We start from the raw sequence: 17192 nt of genomic DNA, 5'->3' as shown, positions 1-17192 counted from the left end.
TATTAAATGTTTAAATTTTAAAAAACATGAAAAAGAAGCTTTCCAATTACAAATTGATCATATGGAAAGAATATACAAGATGTGATTCTGAGACAAGTAGGGGAAATTTCTTTGTACTCTAGTCTCTTGTAATTCCATTTTTGTTTTGTTTTGTTTTATTCCAAATTTTATTTAAAGTCTAGTTAGTTAACATACAATGTAATATTGGTTTAAGAAGTAGAATTTACTGGTTCATCACTTACATATAAACCCAGCGCTCATCATAACAAATGCCATCCTTGATATCCATCACCCATTTAGCTCCTCCCCCATCCACCTCCCTCCATCAACCCTCAGTTTGTTCTCTATAGTTGAGTCTATTATGGTTTGTCCCCCACCCTCTTTTTTTCCTTCCCATATGTTCATCTGTTTTGATTCTTAAATTCCACTAATGAGTGAAATCATATGGTATTTTCTTTCTCTGATTGACTTATTTCACTTAGCATAATACCTTCTAGCTCCATTCATGTCATTGCAAACAGTAGAATTTCATTCTTTTTGATTCCCAAGTAGTATTCTATTTTATATATACCCCATCTTCTTTATCCATTCATTAGTCAAGAACATGGGCTCTTTGCATAGTTTAGCTGTTCATAATGTTGCTATAAAAATTGAGGTTCATGTGCCCCTTTGGATCTGTATTTTTTTATCCATTGGGTAAATACCTAGTATGGCAGTCCTGGATCATAGGGTACTTTTATTTTTAATTTTTTTGAGGAACCTCCATAGTGTTCTTCAAGAGGCTGCACCAGTTTGTATTCCCATCAAAAGTGCAAGAGGGTTCCCCTTTCTCCGCATCATCACCAACATCTGTTGTTTCCTGCATTGTTAATTTTAACCATTCTGACAGTTGTGAGGTGGTATCTCATCATGGGTTGGATTTGTACTTTCCTGATGAATGATGTTGAACATCTTTTCATATGTCTGTTAGCCATCTGGATGTCTTCTTTGGTAAAGTGTCTATTCATGTATTCTGCCCATTTTTAAACTAGATTATTTGGTTTTGTGCTGTTGAGTTTTATAAATTCTTTATAGATTTTGGAAACTAACCCTCTATCAGATATGTTATTTGAAAATATCTTCTCCCATTTTGTAGTTTTGTTAACTACAGAAGTTAACAGTTGTGCAGAAGCTTTTTATGCTGATGAAGTCCCAATAGTTCATTTTTTCTTTTGTTTCTCTTGCCTCTGGATACATGTCTAGTGAGAAGTTGTTGTGGCCAAGGTCAAAGAGGATGCTGCCTGTGTTCTCTTCTAGAATTTTTATTGTTTCAGGTCTCATATTTAGATCTTTCATACATTTTGAATTTATTTTTGTGTATGGTGTAAGAAAGTGGTCCAGTGTCATTCTTCTGCATGTTGCTATCCAGTTTTCCCAAAACCATTTGTTGAAAAGACTGTTTTTTACTCATTGTATATTCATTTCTGCTTTGCCAAGATTTAGTTGACCATATAGTTATGAGTCGAATTCTGGTTTGTTCCACCGATCTAATGTGTCTGCTTTTATTCAGTACCACACCGTCTTGATGAGTACAGCTTTGTAATATACCTTGAAATACAGAATCATGGTTTCTTCAGCTTTTCTTTTATTTTTCAGCATTTATTTGGCTATTTGGGATCTTTTGTGGGTCCATACAAATTTTAGGATTGTTTGTTCTAGCCCTGTGAAAAATGATGGTGAGTGTGTGTGTGTGTGTGTGGAGATTGCATTAAATGTATAGATTGCTTTGGGCAGTATAGACGTTTTAACAATGTTTGTTTTTCCAATCCATTAACATGGAATATTTTTCCATCTCTTTGTGTCCTTTTCAATTTTTTCATAGTGTTCTATAGTTTTCAGAGTACAGATCTTTTACCTCTTTTGTTGGGTTTATTCCTAGGTATCTTACTGTTTTTGGTGAAATTGTAAGTGGGATCGATTCCTTGATTTCTTTTTCTGCTGCTTGATTATTGGTGTATAAAAATGCAACTGATTTCTGTATATTGATTTTATACCCTGTGACTTTCCTGAATTCATATATTATTTCTCATAATTTTTTTTTGTGGAGTCTTTTGGGTTTTCTACATAGAGTATTATGTAACATGCAAATATTGGAAGTTCTACTTATTCCTTGGTGATTTGGATGATTTTAACTTCTTTTTATTGTCTGATTACTGAGGTTAAGACTTCCAGTACTATGTTAAATAACAATGGTGAGAGTGGACGTCCCTGTCTTGTTCCTGGCTGTAGAGGAAAGGCTCTCAGTATTTTTCCCCAGTGAGAGTCATATTAGCTATGTTTTTTTTTTTGTTTTTGTTTTTGTTTTGTTTTGTATATGGTCTTTATGATGTGGAGGTATGTCCCATCTATACATACTTTTTAAAGGGTTTTTATTAGGAATGTATGCTGTATTTCATCAAAAGCTTTTTCTGAATCTATTGAGAGTATCACATGGTTCTTATTCATTCTTTTATTAATTTAGTGTATTGCGTTGATTGATTTGCAGCCCAGGTATAAATCGCACTTGATCATGGTAAATAATTGTTTTAATGGACTGTTAGACTTGATTTACTAGTATCTTGTTGATAATTTTTGCATTCAGGTTCATCAAGAATGTTGGCCTATAATTCTCCTTTTTAGTGGGGTCTTCGTCTTGTCAAAAGAAAGCCTGAGTAGCCATAGTTATGTCAGACGAACTAGATTTTAACCCATAGACTGTAACAAGAAGATGAAGAAGGGCACTATACCATAATTGAAGGGTCTATCCATCAAGATCTAACAATTGCCAATATTTATGCCGCCAGCTTGAAACACTCAAATGTATAAATCAATTAATAACAAATACAAAGGATTTTAATACCCCACTTATAGCAATGGACAGATCATCTAAGCAGAAAATAAATAAGGAAACAATGGCTTTGAATGACACACTGGCAGATGGACTTAACAGATATATTCAGAACATTGTATCTTAAAGCAGTAGAATACACATTCTTCTCAAGTGCACATGGAACATTCTCCAGAATAGATCACATATTGGATCACAAATCATCCCTCAACAAGTACAAAAGATTGAGACCACACCATGCATATTTTGAGACTACAATGCTATGAGACTTGATGTCAACCACAAGAAAACATTTGGGAAGACCACAAAAACATAGAGTTTTAAGAACATGCTACTAAAGAATGAATGGATACACCAGGAAATTAAAGGAGAAATTTAAAAAACATACAAGAAAGCAAATGAAAATTAAAACACAACAGTCCAAAACCTTTGGGATGCGGCAAAGGCAGTCCCAAGAGGAGAGTGATTGCCATACAGACCTACTTCAAGAAACAAGAAAGCTTTCAAATACACAACGTAAACTTACACCAAAAGGAACTAGAGAAGGAGTAGCAAATAAAGTCTAAGTCAAAGAGAAGAAGGGAAATAATAAAGATTTGAGGAGAAATAAACAATATAGAAACAAACAAAAAAAGCCAAAACAGTAGAACAGTTTAATGAAACTAAGAGCTAATTCTTTGGAATAAAATTGATAAACCTCTATCCAGACTTATCAAAAAGAAGAGAAAGGATCCAAATAAATAAAATCACAAATGGAAGATGAGAGAGCTCAACCAACACTACAGAAATACTAACAAGTATAAGAGAATATTATGAGGGGTGCCTGCGTGGCTCAGTTGGTTAAGTGTCCAACTTCAGTTCAGGTCATGATCTCATGGCTCAGGAGTTCAAGTCCTGAGTCTGGCTCTGTACTGATACCTCAGAGTCTGGAGCCTGCTTTGGATTCTGGGACCCATCTCTCTTTCTGCCCCTCCCCTGCTTGCACTCTGTCTCTCTCAAAAATAAATAAACATTAAAAAAAGATTTTTGGGGCACCTGGGTGGCTCAGTCGGCTGGAGGTCGACTTCAGCTCAGGTCATGATCTCACGGTCTTTGAGTTTGAGCCCTGTGTCAGGCTCTGTGCTGAGCGCTCAGAACCTGGAGCCTGCTTCCAATTCTGTGTCTCCCTCTCTCTGCCCCTTCCCTGCTTGCTCTCTTTCTGTCTCTCTGTCTCAAAAATAATAAACATTAAAAAAACATTTTTTAAGATTTTTTAAAAAATCACAAGAGTATATTATGAAAAGTTATATACCAACAAACTGGGCAATCTGGAAGAAATAGATAAATTCCTAGAAACACACAAACTACCAAAATGGGCAGAGGAAGAAACAGAAAATTTGAATAGTTCCATAGCCAGCAAAGAAATTGAATCAGTAACCAAAAATTGCGGGGAAGTAGGTTCTACTTACATAAATGGGTTAGAAAAAAGCTTAGGGTGGAAAGCCACCACCATGAGGTGAAAGTGCCCGATGTTAGCTAGCGAGATATTGTAATGGGATCATGAGTAACTTGTTATATCACCTGCAGGAAATTACTTTCCATCTGGCACTAATATACCTTGATCACAAACACCACTTGCTCCCCAGACCCTTTGCTTCTCACACATACAAGATAATGATTACTGATTGTTTTCTTCACATTCACCACATGTGTAAGATCTTGAGAGCTCAATAAATATGGAGACAAAACCACTGTTGAGGGCTCTTGTCTCCTTCTAGACATTAGCCTCTCTTATATTCAATTTTGTGTTCACTCTCTTGCTGGACAAGAGAGAACTCCAGACTCATAGTCTGCAACAAAAAATTTCCCAACAAACAAGATGACTAGATGGCTTCCCAGCAGAATTCTACCAGATGTTTTAAAAAGAGTTGATACCTATTCTCAAACTGTTCCAAAAAGTATAAATGGAAGGAAAACTTCCAAATTCATTCTATGAGGCCAGCATTACCTTGATTCTTCCAGTTACCTTTTAAATAACTTTTAAAATGTACTTAAAGGAGAACAAATAGCCAATCTTTCAGCCTCACTTCATGTGTTAACTTACATTTGAAGACAAATTCCTTATTTTTACTTTTGCTATTTTGCTACAAGGATATTTTTCTATTTGATAGTTCTAGAGTATCATTCTAATTCAAAGGCACTATCACTAACATAAAAAATGACAAAGCATTTAATCATTTCCCCCTCCTAACAACCACAGAGCTATCTATTACTACTATTATCAGAAATAATAGAACACTTTGTACTACTTTTTAACAACATGGAAAGCTAATGAAAGATACCCTAAGAATTACATTAACACTTGTAAAGTAAGCAGAGTTTCATCTGTAAAGTCTGACTAAACTTCAAATGATCTGTTTATACAGCTTGAAAGCAATTCAAAACACAATAAACAAAAATAAACTTCTTATTTCTGACATGTAAAGAGCTTGACAGTCATCACATGCATCCTCACAATAAGAATAAAGCTGAACAAACTGAAATGCAACAATTCTTGATTCATCAAAGAATTGAGAACATAAGACAAACTGTGATCCTGAAAACTAAATAATCAAATAGGCAATTATAGAGAATTACAACTTACCAGGAACAGAAGCCCATAGCTTAGGTCAGTATATTTAAACTATAATTGATGAATTTCTGGAGTCTTTGTGCAGACTAAGCTTAGAGCTTAAAACTCTGAAGGAGCCTACTCTTAAGCCCTACACTTTCCATAATTTTTCTTGAAATATCCCTACCAGTTTTCCACTATGAATATCAGAGAAAAAACTGTAGTGCCTCTCACAGGGGAAAATAAAAGCAACCATTCTCAAATATATCCAGAGGTTTCTTCTCCTTAAACGAGGCCTTCCTTCAAGGAAATTATTCTACCATAGCCCAACATAAGAGAATTTTACCAAAGCCTGACAAACCTGGCAAAGGAAACTCCCAAGTCCATCTCTCTTTAGATTTTGACAAAGAGGAAGGAAAATGCATAATTTAGGCCCATGAAAAGAATAAAACCTAATTATAGGACCACACAAGTCTTGCTTACTCTCCTCCCATACATTAAGACCACATCAGTAGAACTCCTGAATAATAGCAGGGGATTATAGCTGAAAGAATTGAAAGCCTCAGACCTTATTATAGGATCTATGGATAACTAAAGACAATATTGGAGACAAAAACAAGGACAGTAGAGGAAATTTTAGCCTCTAACATCACAGCTATAGCAAATAGTAAACACAGTCTAATTTTAGCCAGAAAAACATAAAAGCTTACACTAAAGACCAATCTACTTCAGTGCCTTTCAACTAATATTAATATATATATGTATATATATATATATATCTCAAACATATATATATATCTCAAACACACACACACACACACACATATATATACCTGTTAAAGAAAATTACAATGCACACTAAAAGGCAAAATGGTCTGAAGAAACAAAGTAAGCATTAGAACTAGACTCAGAACTGGCAGAGATTTTGGAATTATCAGACTTTGAGTTTAAAATAACTATGATAAATATGCTGATGTATTTAATGGAAGAAACGGATAACATGCAAGAACAGATGGGTAATGTAAGCAGAGACATGAGAACTCTAAAAAAGAATCAAGAGAAAATGTTAGAAAACAAAAATACTATAATAGAAATGAAGAATGTATTGATGAACTCAACAGACTAGACAGAATCAGCAAATTTGAAGATATGTCAATGGAAACTTCCAAAAGTTAAATGCAAAGAGATAAAAGAATAAAAACAATGGGATAGAATATCCAAGAACTGTGAAATAATTACAAAAAGGTCTAAGATATACATAATGGGGTATTAGAAGGAAAGGAGAGAGAACATTAGAAATATTTGAAGCAATAGTGGCCGAGAATTCTCTAATTAACAGACACAAAACTACAGATCTGAGAAGCTCAGAAAACGTCAACTATGAAAAATACCAGAAAATATACACCTTGGAATGTCATATTCAACTTCAGAAAATCAAAGGCAAAGAAAACATCTTGAAAGAAACCAGTGGTAGTTGTGGTGGGTGTAAAACCTTAGATATAGAGAAACAGAACAAGAAGTACTTTGGACTTCTCTTCAGAAACCATTCAAGCAAGAATAAAGTGGAGTGAATTATTTGATGTTGAAATAAAAACCACACCAATGTAGACTTTGTATATGATATACAACTTTATACCTACAAATTTTATAACCTAGAAAAAATGAACCAATTTCTTAAAAAACACATTCATTAAGAAAGAGACCTGGGAAGATGGCAGTGTAGGAGGACTCAGCTCACCTTGTCCTGCTGATCACTTAGATTCCATCCACATCTGCCTAACTAACCCAGAAAACCACCAGAAGACTAGCAGAATGGATTCTCTGGAGCCAAGTGTAGACAAGAAGCCCATGGAAGAGGGTAGGAAGGGCGGAGAGGCAGTGTGTGCTACATGGACCAGTGGGAGGGAGCTGGGGCGGTGGAGGAGCAGCCCACCACGGCAAGGCAGAGCCCCTTGCAAAAGCAGAGGGGCTGGACTGCCTGAGTTTTGACAGCCAGTGGGACTTAACATTTGGAATGTGAAAAGTCAACAGCTCTGCTCTGGGAGAGTGGGGAGGTCAAAAAGACGCTGGGAGGGAGAGTTGTTGAGCCCTGGAAGACAGAACTTAGCTCAGCAGGGAAACAAAGGTGCTGGGAAGCACCATCTCCCTCTCCCATCTCCCAGCCAAACTTCCAAAGGGAACCAGTTCCTATCACCGAACTTGCTTGCACTGCGCAAATGCCAATGCTGTGCTTCTGTGGCTTCTGTGGATCCATCTCTCTGACAGGTCAGCCTCCCTCCTGGTTCTGCAGGGCCCCTCCTGCAGGGAACCATGGAAGGCAAAGGGAGCTCAGCCTTCCCCTCCCACCCCTGTGCATCTTGCAGATCCGCCAGCTAATACACCAGATCCCATCAAAGCAGCACCACAAGCCTGGCAATGTGCAAATAGCCCAGACAGGGGCCACACCACTCCACACCCCTGGGAGAGGGGAAGATAAGGTGCACACCAGTCTGACTGTGGCCCCGTCAACCAACACAAGTTTCTCCAGACAGCACAGGGGAAGTGCCCTGCAGTCTGCAGCCATGGCAGGGACTACCACAATGATGAAACGGAAGAATTCTCCTCAAAAGAAACTCCAGGAAGTAGCGACAGCTAACGAATTGATCAAAAACGATTTAAGCAATATATCCGAACAAGAATTTAGAATAATAAAATTAATCTCTGGGCTTGAAAAAAGCATAGAGGAGAGCAGAGAATCTATTGCTATTGCTACAGAGATAAAGGGACTAAGAAATACTAATGAAGAGCTAAAAAATGCTATAAATGAGGTGCAAAATAAAATGGAGGTGGCCATAGCACGGATTGAAGAGGCAGAGGAGAGAATAGGTGAATTAGAAGATAAAATTATGGAAAAAGAGGAAATTTAGAAAAAGAGATAAAAAAATCCAGGAGTATGAGGGGAGAATTAGAGAACCAAGTGATGCAATCAAATGGAACAATATCCGTATCATAGGAATTCCAGAAGAAGAGGAGTGAGAGAAAGGGACTGAAGGTGGACTTGAACAAATCATAGCTGAGAACTTCCCGCATCTGGGGAAGGAAAAAGGCATTGAAATCCAAGAAGCACAGATAACTCCCTTCAGACGTAACTTGAATTGATCTTCTGCACGACATATCATAGTGAAACTGGCAAGATACAAGGATAAAGAGAAAATTCTGAAAGCATCTAGGGATAAACAGGCTCTAACTTACAAACGAGACACAGAAGAGTAGTGGCAGACCTATCTACTGAAACTTGGCAGGTCAGAAAGGAATGGCAGGAAATCTTCAGTGTGATGAACAGGAAAAATATGCAGCCAAAAATCCTTTATCCAGCAAGTCTGTCATTCAGAATAGAAGGAGAGATAATGGTCTTCCCAAACAAACAAAAACTGAAGGAATTCATCACCACTAAACCAGCCCTACAAGAGATCCTAAGGGATTCTGTGAGTGAAATGTTGCAAGGACCACAAAGTACCAGAGACACCACTACAAGCATGAAACCTATAGACATCACAATGACTCTAAACCCATATCTTTCAATAATAACACTGAATGTAAATGGACTAAAGGCTCCAACAAAAAGACATAGGATAACAGAATGGATAAAAAAAAAAAGACCCATCTATTTTCTGTCTACAAGAGACTCATTTTAGACCTGAGGACACCTTCAGATTGAAAGTGAGGGGATGGAGAACTATCTATCATGCTACTGGAAGTCAAAAGAAAGCTGGAGTAGCCATACTTACATCAGACAAACTAGACTTTAAATTAAAGTCTGTAACAAGAGATGAAGAAGGGCATTATATAATAATTACAGGGTCTATCCATCCGGAAGAGCTAACAATTATAAATGCCTATGCACCAAATACAAAAGCACCCAAACATATAAAACAATTAATCACAAACATAAGGAACCTTATTGATAAGAATGTGGTAATTGCAGGGGACTTTAATACTCCACTTACAACAATGGATAGAACATCTAGACACAGGATCAATAAAGAAACAAGGGCCCTGAATGATACTCTGGATCAGATGGACTTGACAGATATATTTAGAACTCTGCATCCCAAAGCAACAGAATATACTTTCTTCTCGAGCGCACATGGAACCTCCTCCAACATAGATCACATACTAGGTCACAAAACAGCCCTTCATAAGTATACAAGAATTGAGATCATACCATGCACACTTTCAGACCACAATGCTATGAAACTTGAAATCAACCACAGGAAAAAGTCTGGAAAACCTCCAAAAGCATGCAGGTTAAAGAACACCCTACTAAAGAATAAATGGGGGGCGCCTGGGTGGCGCAGTCGGTTAAGCGTCCGACTTCAACCAGGTCACGATCTCACGGTCCGTGAGTTCGAGCCCCGCGTCGGGCTCTGGGCTGATGGCTCAGAGCCTGGAGCCTGTTTCCGATTCTGTGTCTCCCTCTCTCTCTGTCCCTCCCCCATTCATGCTCTGTCTCTCTCTGTCCCAAAAATAAAATAAACGTTGAAAAAAAAAATTAAAAAAAGAATAAATGGGTCAACCAGGCAATTAGAGAAGATATTTAAAAATATATGGAAACAAATGAAAATGAAAATACAACAATCCAAAAGCTTTGGGATGCAGTGAAGGCAGTCTTGAGAGGAAAATATATTGCAATCCAGGCCTATCTCAAGAAACAAGAATACAAAATCTAACAGCACACCTAAAGGAAATAGAAGCAGAACAGCAAAGACACCCCAAACCCAGCAGAAGAAGAGAAATAATAAAGATCAGAGCAGAAATAAACAATATAGAATATTTTTTAAAAAAAACAGTACAGCAGATCAATGAAACCAAGAGTTGGTTTTGTGAAAAAATCAACAAAATTGCTAAACCTCCAGCCAGGCTTCTCAAAAAAGAAAAAGAAGAGGACCCAAATAGATAAAATCATGAATGAAAATGGAATTATTACAACCAATCCCTCAGAAACACAAGCAATTATCAGGGACTAGTATAAAAACTTATATGCCAACAAACTGGACAACCTGGAAGAAATGGGCAAATTCCTAAACACCCACACACTTCCAAAACTCAAACAGGAAGAAATAGAAAATTTAAACAGACCCATAACCAGTGAAGAAGTTGAACCAGTTATCAAAAATCTCCCAAAAAATAAGAGTCCAGGACCAAGTGGCTTCCCTGGGGAATTCTACCAGACATTTAAAGCAGAGATAATACCTATCCTTCTCAAGCTGTTCCAAAAAATAGAAAGGGAAGGAAAACGTCCAGACTCATTTTATGAAGCCAGCATTACTTTGATTCCCAAACAAGACAGAGACCCAGCAAAAAAAGAGAACTACAGGCCAATATCCCTGATGAATATGGATGCAAAAATTCTCAAAAAGATACTAGCAAATCGAATTCAACAGCATATAAAAAGAATTATTCACCATGATGAAGTGGGATTCATTCCTGGGTTGCAGGGCTCTTTCAACATTCACAAATCAATCAATGTGATACATCACATTAGGAAAAGAAAAGAAAAGAAAAGAAAAGAACCATACGATCCTGTCAATCAATGCAGAAAAAAGCATTTGACAAAATTCAGCATCCTTTCTTAATAAAAACCCTCAAGAAAGTTGGGATGGAAGGAACATACTTAAACATCATAAAAGCCATTTATGAAAAGCCCACAGCTAATATCATCCTCAATGGGGAAAAGCTGAGAGCTTTCTCCCTGAGATCAGGAACACGACAGGGATGTCCACTCTCACTGCTGTTGTTTAACATAGTGTTGGAAGTTCTAGCATCAGCAATCAGACAACAAAAGGAAATCAAAGGCATCAAAATAGGCAAAGGTGAAGTCAAGCTTTCAGTTTGCAGATGACATGATATTATACATGGAAAATCCGATAGACTCCACCAAAAGTCTGCTAGAACTGATACATGAATTCAGCAAAGTCGCAGGATACAAAATTAATGTACAGAAATCAGTTGTATTCTTATACAACTAATAATGAAGCAACAGAAAGATAAATAAAGAAACCGATCCCATTCACAATTGCACCAAGAAGCATAAAATACCTAGGAATAAACCTACCCAAAGATGTAAAAGATCTGTATGCTGAAAACTATAGAAATCTTATGAAGGAAATTGAAGAAGGTATAAAGAAATGGAAAAACATTCCATACTCATGGATTGGAAGAACAAATATTGTTAAAATGTCAATACTACCCAAAGCTACCTACACATTCGATGCAATCCCAATCAAAATTGCACCAGCATTCTTCTCGAAGCTAGAACAAGCAATCCTAAAATTTGTATGTAACCACAAAAGACCCCGAATAGCCAAAGTAATTTTGAAGAAGAAGACCAAAGCAGGAGGCATCACAATCCCAGACTTTAGCCTCTACTACAAAGCTGTAATCATCAAGACAGCATGGTATTGGCACAAAAACAGACACATAGGCCAATGGAATAGAATAGAGACTCCAGAATTAGACCCACAAAAGTATGGCCAACTCATCTTTGACATAGCAGGAAAGAATATCCAATGGAAAAAAGACAGTCTCTTTAACAAATGGTGCTGGGAGAACTGGACAGTAACATGCAGAAGAATGCGACTAGAGCACTTTCTTACACCATTCACAAAAATAAACTCAAAATGGATGAAGGACCTGAATGTGAGACAGGAAACCATCAAAACCCTAGAGGAGAAAGCAGGAAAAAAATCTCTGTGTCCTCAGCCACAGCAATTTCTTACTTGACACATCCCCAAAGGCAAGGGAATTAAAAGCAAAAATGAACTATTGGGACCTCATGAAGATAAAAAGCTTCTGCACTGCAAAGGAAACAACCAACAAAACTAAAAGGCAACCAACAGAATGGGAAAGATATTTGGAAATGACATATGGAAGAAAGGGCTAGTATCCTAAATCTATAAAGAACTCACCAAACTCCACACCTGAAAAACAAATAATCCAGTGAAGAAATGGGCAGAAAACATGAATAGACACTTGTCTAAAGAAGACACCCAGATAGCCAACAGGCACATGAAAAGATGCTCAACGTCGCTCCTCATCAGGGAAATACAAATCAAAACCACACTCAGATATTGCCTCACACCAGTCAGAGTGGCTAAAATGAACAAATCAGGAGACCATAGATGCTGGCGTGGATGTGGAGAAACGGGAACCCTCTTGCACTGTTGTTGGGATTGCAAACTGGTGCAGCTGCCCTGGAAAATGGTGTGGAGGTTTTTAAAAAAATTAAAAATAGATCTACCTTATGACCTAGCAATAGCACTGCTAGGAATTTACCCAAGGGATATAGGAGTGCTGATGCATAGGGGCACTTGTACCCCAATGTGTATAGAACTTGCAACAATAGCCAAATTATGGAAAGAGCCTACATGTCCATCAACTGATGAATGGGTAAAGAATTTGTGGTTTATATACACAATGGAATACTAAGTGGCAATGAGAAAGAATGAAATATGGCCTTTTGTAGCAACTTGGATGGAACTGGAGAGTGTTATTCTAAGTGAAATAAGTCATACAGAGAAAGACAGATACCATATGTTTTCACTCTTATGTGGATCCTGAGAAACTTAACAAAAGGCCATGGGGGAGGGGAAGGAAAAAAAAAAGAGAGGCAGGGAGCCAAACCATAAGACACTCTTAAAAACTGAGAATAAACTAAGGGTTGATGGGGGGGGGTGGGAGGGACAGGAGGGTGGGTGATGGGCATTGAGGAGGACACCTGTTGGGATGAGCACTGGGTGTTGTATGGAAACCAATTTGACAATAAATTTCGTATTAAAAAACACATTCATTAAAACACACCCAAAATAAATATACAATCTTAATAGGCCAATATATATATTAAATATTTTGATCAGTAGTTAATAACCTTTCTAAAAAATACTTCAGGTAATATTGTTTCACTGGTGAATTCTACCCAAAAATTAAGGTTAAAATGTTATCAATTCTATACAATCCCTTTCATAAAACAGAGTGGAGAAAACGATTCCTAACTCATTCTCCGAGGCCAGCATTAGCCAACTAAAACCAGACAAAGATATTACAATTCAGAAAAAAGTACAGAATACATGAATGTAAATGTATAACCCTTCAACAAAATTTAGCAAAAACTTAATCCAAAAATGTATAAAAGCAATTATGTACCATAACCAAGTGTGATTTATCCCTGGTATGCAAGGCTGTTTTAACATTGAAAATCAGTTAATGCAATCAATGATATCAACAGAATGAAGAAAAACATACAATCATATCAATAGAAACATAAAATGCATTTGACAAAATCCAGCACCCATTCACGTACACACAAATCTCTCTGGAAACAAGGTGCAGAGGGGACTTCCTCAACTTAATAAAGAACACCTGCAGAAACGGGCAGCTAATTTCATACTTAAATGCTGACAAACTAAATGATTTTTTCCAAGATAGAGAACAGAAGAAAGATGTACCCTTTCATTGCTCCTACTCAACATGGTACTGGAAATCCTAGCTAATGCAGCAGAACAAAATAGATAGATGATAGATAGATACATAGATAAAAGGCATACGGATTGGGAAGAAAGAAATAAAATATCTTTGTTCAGAGATGACATTATTTTCTATGTCAAATAATTTACCAGAAAGAAACATATGTAACTAAAAAGTGAATATAGGAAGATTGCAGGATACAATGTCATTATATAAAACTCAATTGCCTTCCTATAAACCAGCAATGGACAACTGGTATTTGAAATGAAAAACACAATACCATTTACCTTAGCACCAAAACATTAAAATGCTTAGAAATAAATTTAACAAAATATGTACATAATCTATATGAGTAAAACTACAACATTCAGATGAAATAAATCAAAGAAGAACTAGATGGAGGTATTCCATGTTAATGAATAGAATTCTCAATATTTTAACATGTCTTTTCCAACTAACTTGATCAATAGATTCACTCAATCGCAATCAAAATCACAGGAAGTTATTCGTACATACCATCAACTGATTCTAAAATTTATATGGAAATGCAAATTGTCCAGAAAAGTTAAACCGGTATTGAAGAAGTCAGTCAGAAGACTGACACTACTTAATGCCCAAAACTACTATAATGCTACAATGATCAAATCAGTGTGGTGTTGGAGACAGAATTAACCAAAAATTTAAATGGAACAGCATACAGAGCCCAGAAATAGACTCATACAAATATTGTCAACTGATGTTTGATCATGGAGCAAAGACAAATCAACAAACAAAAGACAGTCCTTTAAAACAATGGTGATAGAACATTTGGACATCCATATGCAAAAAGATAACACAGACCTTACACATTAACTCAAACATTAACTCAAAATGGATCAGAATTCTAAAAATAAAATGCAAAACTATAAAACTTCTAGATTAAAACATAAAAGAAAATCTAGGTGACCTTGAGTTTGGCAACCAATATTTAGGTAACATCAAGGCACAATCCATTAATGAACAAATTGGTCAGTTTAACCTCATTAAAATTGAAATTTCTGCTGTGTAAAAGAATGTCAAGAGAATGAAGAGAAGCTACAGACTGAGAGAAAATATTTGCAAGAAAATATCTGGTGAAGGAATTTTATCTAAAATATATAAGAACTCTTAAAATTCAACAATAAGACAATGAACAACCTAATAAAAAGTGGATGAAGGAGTTGAACAGATAACTCACAAAATAAGATATATTTATAGCAATAGGCATATGAAAAGCCCAGTGTCACCTGGTATTACAGAATTGCAAATTATGAGATACTACTACACACCAATGAGAATGGCCAAAATCCAGTGCAGTGACAACACCTAAAGCTGGTGAAGATATGGAGCAAGGGAAACTCTCATTCACTGCTAGTGAGAATGCAAAATGACACATCCACTTTTGGCAGACAGTTTACCAGTTTCCTGTAAATTTAAACACAGTCTCCGCTACACAATCCAGCATTGTTTTCCTTGCTATTTCCTCATTGCTTTGAAAAGTTATGTCCATGCAAAAGCCTACACACACACACACACACACACACAAGCCCTTTTATTTTGTGATTCCAAACACTTGAAAGCAACCAAGATGCTTTTCAGTAAGAGAGTGTATAAACAAACTATGCACATCCATATAATGGAATTTTATTCAGCATTAAAAAATAAATGAGTTATTAAGCCACAAAAAGGGAGAAAGCCTAAATGCATATTCTAACTGAAAAAAAGCCAGTCTAAAATATTTTAACTATATGACATTCTGGAAAAGGCAAAACTATTGAGATAATGAAAAGAAAAATGGCTGCCAGGAGTTCAAGAGGGAAAAGCCAAAGGGGAGAGGTTGAATAGACACAGAGCAGGTTTTCCAGGCCAGTGAAACTGTTCTTTATGTTTTAGGGTAGTGAGACTGTTGTTCTCTATGATAATGTAATAATGGGTATTACAGTAGATGAGATTATTCATGTAGCAAAAGAACCATACAACACAAAGATTGACTGCCAATGTCAACTATGGATTTTAGGTAGTAATAATATATCATTCATTAGTTGTAGAAAATGTACCACACTAATGTAAGATGTTAATAATAGAGGATACTGTGTGTGGGGTATATGGGAACTCTACTTTCTTCTCAATTATTTTGTAAACCTAAAAATACTCTTTAAAAGTCTACAAATAATTTGTTTTTATGTCCTTAGGTCTCTAATTTGTTAGAGTCTGATGTGTGCATGCATTAATTTTGAAAGAAAGTTTACTCGTGGAAATGCAAAATTGATAAAATTAATTTTTTTACTGTTGGTTATATATATTTTCATGTATTGCGTAATTTTAAAGTTAGCTTACCCACCTCCAACCCCCAGATAAATCCTGCCAAAATATGACTCTTTCTTTTTTTGTTAATGCTTGCCCCGTTTTGTGGTATTTGTTCTATTGCACAGCAATATTCATAAGAGATACTTGTGTATACCCTTGAAACTTTATTTTAAAAGATATACTTCTGGGGGCACCTGGGTGGCCAAGTCAGTTAAGCATCTGATTTCGGCTAGGTCACAATCTCATTTTTGGTAGGTTCAAGGCCCATGTAGGGCTCTATACTGACAGTGCAGAGCCTGTGTGGGATTCTCTCTCTCTCTCCCTCCCTCTCTGCCCCTCCCTGACTTGAGCTTTCTCTCTCTTTCAAAATAAATAAATAGACTTAAAAAAAAAAGGTATACTTCTGGAGGGGAAGTAAGCTCTCTTTAACCCTCCTCCCACCACCAACTCATTGTCCCTGCTCCCATTTTTACTGTGTATTAAAAATAAATTCAAACATTCTAGATATAGTAAAATGAGCATCGTATGCACATATTACAGATTTAACAATTCTTAACTTTGCCATATTTTCTTTTCTGTTTTGCTGCATTTTAGAAAGTAAATTATAAATATATGATTTAATAATTGAATTTTTTTTTATGTTTCAAGTTTCTATTTAAATTCCAGTTAATGAACATTTAGTGCAATACTTTCAGGAGTAGAATATAGTGCTTCACCACCCACACACAACACCCAGTGCTCACCCCAACAGATGCCTTCCGCAACACTCATCACCCATCCTGCCCATCCTCTGCCCACCTCTCCTCCCAGTACTCCCAGCACCCGCCAGTCCCCACAGTCAAGAGTGTCTCAGGGCCCCTGGGTGGCTCAGTCGATTAAGCATCTATTGATTACGCTCAGGTCATGATC

This window comes from Panthera pardus, unplaced genomic scaffold (assembly GCF_024362965.1).
Source record: "Panthera pardus isolate Hobbes unplaced genomic scaffold, ASM2436296v1 HiC_scaffold_20, whole genome shotgun sequence".
In the NCBI taxonomy this organism is placed as follows: Eukaryota; Metazoa; Chordata; class Mammalia; order Carnivora; family Felidae; genus Panthera; species Panthera pardus.
The sequence above is the reverse complement of the archived record's forward strand: the minus strand, read 5'-3'. Positions refer to the sequence as shown.